This window comes from Camelus bactrianus, unplaced genomic scaffold (genome assembly GCF_048773025.1).
Source record: "Camelus bactrianus isolate YW-2024 breed Bactrian camel unplaced genomic scaffold, ASM4877302v1 HiC_scaffold_137, whole genome shotgun sequence".
Classification (NCBI taxonomy): domain Eukaryota; kingdom Metazoa; phylum Chordata; class Mammalia; order Artiodactyla; family Camelidae; genus Camelus; species Camelus bactrianus.
In genome coordinates this window covers 37,501-41,270 of record NW_027413905.1, presented here as the reverse complement: position 1 = coordinate 41,270, position 3,770 = coordinate 37,501, and positions in this window count along the sequence as shown.

The window sequence follows — 3,770 nt, the reverse complement described above, 5'->3', positions numbered from 1 at the left end:
AGATGAAGGGAGTCCTTCTGCCACCGCCCACGGCCCCGCCCACCAGCACCGCTTGTGTTTGTCAGGGATTCCAAGCCAAAGCACGTGGAGGAGCGGGAGAGCTTCCTGGCAGCCCAAGGAGGAGGAAAGTCCGGCAGCATGAGAGAGGTGGTTGGCACGGGGAAGCTGGAGGCCGGCTGACGAGAAGATGGGTGAGGGGGCAGGGAGGAGGGTTTCCCAAGTTGGAGAGCCAAGACGAGGGAGGGGAGCTGTCGGTGGCTGCGTTCTGACCCCGACCCCAACCCTGACTGGAGCGGATCCCTGAAAGGAGGCGGTTCGGGCTCTCTGGCCGAGAACGCCCCTCTCTTCCTCTTTGTGCAGAAACACCTTCCGCAGACCGAGAAAGTCCATCCCGAGACCCTCGTCGGAAGAGTCCTTTCCAGACCCATCACGATCCTCCTGGGCCAAGGGGTCCAGGGGATGGGGCGGGGCCTCCATTCGATCCGTCTTCCGTCCGTCCGTCCATCCACAAGATCTTGAACATCCATGTAGGATTCTGGATGGTAGCAGTTTTCCAGGATCCTCCAAATCCTTGTAAGTCCTCTCCTGGCAGATTCGACCCCTAGGTCGTACCGCGCAGCACAGGGCACTAGATTCAGTCCCTCGGGACGAGGGTTCCTGAAAAAGACCAGGAAAAAGAAGAACAGAATCACTATGGTGTGCACCAGCCAGAAACCAGCACCACCTTGTCACTCTAACAGACTTGCAAAAGGCGGGGTAGGGAGAGAAAGTCATAGGATGGCTACCATCCCTCCCACCCCCACCCCACACGCCAAGCCCCAGACCATCGTCATCCCTGCTCCCCCTCCCCTCCCCTTTCCTCTCCCTTCCCCCTCCCCCTCCCCCTCCCCTCCATCGACGCCCGCCTCCCGCTTGTACCCCACTCCTCTGAACCCAGCACCACCCACCCCAGCCTGGACGGGCTCGGCTCAGATCGGCTCGGCTCGGCTCGGCTCGGCCCGGCCCGGCCCGGCCCGGCCCGGCCGTCCGGTCGACTTCTTCGCAGGGTCTAAAATAGCGCCCGGCCGACAGGCAGGTGGCACATGGCACATGGCAGGGGAGCGAGCGGGACGGTTCGGGATCTCTGGGTGGCAGGGACACGCGGCCGGACAACCAGGAGCACGGACGGCCTGGCGTGCGTTTCTCCGCTCGGGGGGGCCTCGACCAGAGACCGTGGTACGGGGAACGGGGACACACACACACCACACACACACCACACACACACACCACACACACCACACAGACACAGACACACACACACACACACACACACACACACACACACACACACACACACACACACACACACACACACACCCACCCCTTCACCCCCACCCCCAAACCTCTGACAGCTTTCGTTTGTTTTCGGCCGACCGTCCCTCGATGAGGTACGAGTGCCTTGGCTGGGGCTGGGGGGGGGGTGGAGTTCCTCCCTCCACAACGACCCCACACGGGCTCTGTTCTGGTCACCCGAGTCCTCTTCCAAGTCAGACCACAGGCCTCCATCACCCGGCGCGAGCACTCGGGGAAACAGTCACCATCCTCATCGCTCCGCTCCACCTCTACACGTGAAGAACTGTTCCCAGCCCACGCCACTCCACCCCACCCCACCCCACGCCCCGATGCCACCCACCGCAGTGGAGAGAAACGAGACGAATCCACAGACGTGCATCAATCCGATGAAGAAAACGACGGCCCTATTCCAAGGAAGCATAGATATCTAGGTAGGAGATTCATCGAGTACTATGGAGGCGGTGGGAAAGGGGGGGGTTGCGGTGGGGAGGGTCTAGAGATCAGGCAGTACAGCCCATGCTTAGCATGCAAAAAATAAAGGTCCAGGGTTCAATCCCCAGCACCTACTCTTCAAAAATAACCCGAGAAGAAGCAAGACGGCGGAGTAGAAGGACGCTCGTAGCTCACCCTCTCCCACAAATACACCAAAACTCACATCGACGGACCCACTCGGCCAATCAGACCACCTGCGGAACTCCGACAGAACACCGCCCTCTTCGAAAGACAAAGACGCCCAAAATCTGGTAGGAGAAAAGGAGAAAAGAAAGAGTCAAAAGCAAAACAGTGCGGGAGGGACCGGCAGAGGAGGAATAGGTCTCGTTCGCCAGACCTCCCCGTCTCCAACGGAGAGGCCGACGGGACGGTGGGGGAGCCTCCGAGTCTCAGAGCTGCCCGGAGCGCCCCTTGACCGACCTATCCAAGTGAAACGGGCACAGAGGGTCCCCGCGACACCCAGCCCGAGTCGCAGGCCGGCAGCCGGGGGCCGGGACAGGCCGCACGAGCCGGGCAGAGGACCGTGGCGGCGGCACCACGCGCCGTGGCCAGGAGGGGATACAGAGCAGAACAACCCGCCCCCCCAACCCGTCCATTACGGGGAAAGAAAGGCAAAGCAACACGGCCGGTGTGCCCTGGGGAGAGGGGCGCCGTAGCCTCCATCTCCTCAGACCCGCGGCGCCATCACCGGCCCTTCTCGCGAGAAGAGAGGCGGGGCGCAGCCACAGCCGCCATAGCCCCTGGCGCGCGGCGCGCAGCGCGCGGGCGGGGGCGGGAGCGGGGGCGGGGCCGAGACTCGAATCCGCACCCGGGGGCTCTGCAACCTCCTAGGCAGGACTGAGACTCGTTTTCAGCCTGAGGCAGATATTATATATCTGCCCCGGTACCTCAGAGAACTCGCGCCACCAAGACTAAGAAGGAGCCGAGTTTTGGAATGCAGCAGGGGCGGGGCGGTTCCACCGTCTTCCCCGAGCCCACCTACGGAGAGGAGCGCCGACCCGAGGCGGAGCACACAGCCGCACAGAGCAGCGGAGCGACCGGCGCCGGGAGAGGGCAGGCGGCCAGCCACCCTCCCTCCTTCCCGGCAGGAACGCAGCATCCGACCGCGGTGCCAGGAGGGGGCGCGATCTACTTGCCCACAGGCACCGAGGGCAGCACAGACGAGGGCGCCGACAGAGGGCCCGCGGAAACAGCAAGCTGAGTTCACGAAACAGGGCGACGACAGAAAGACTTCTCGGTGAAACCGTTAAGAGCGCACCGTCTCCAGGAGAACACATCCTTTTTTTTTTTTTTTTTTTTCCTCTTTTTTTTTTTCTTTTCCTTTTTCTTTTTTAATCTCTTTTACATCGGTTTTACCTTCTGTTACCTTTTTAACCTTTACTTTTGAACAGTCGTATACGTTTACGGTTTTAATCCCTTTTAAATGTTTCATTTCAAGTCTTTTCATTATTATTATTTTTAAACATCCACCCCCTTCCCTTTTTCATTCTCTTGGTTTTGATCTCCTGTTACTGGTTATTCACAGGTTTCAAATATTGTTTCTCGATTTTTTTCCTCCTTTTTATTAAGGTTATTAAAAGACGTCTCAACTCGATCGCTATTCTGCTTCCACTTACTCTTCTATTCATGATTACACACTGTCTTCAAACCTTTTCTTTCTCCCGTCTTTTAAAATCCTCTGTTTTATCTTTTGTTAAAATCTGTTCTATTTCCGATTACCTTTTAAAAATTTACTTTTGAAACAACTGTATATTATTTTCTGATCTTTTCTATTTGTTTTTAAAGGCTTTTAGAAGACGTCTCAGCTCAATTGCTATTCTGCTTCAACTTGCTCTTCTATTATTGATCGTACACTGTTTTCAAACCTTTTTTTCTCCATTCTTTTAACATCCTGCCCCCACCCCCTCTCTCCCTCTCCCCCTCTGTCTCTGTCTCTGTCTCTCTCT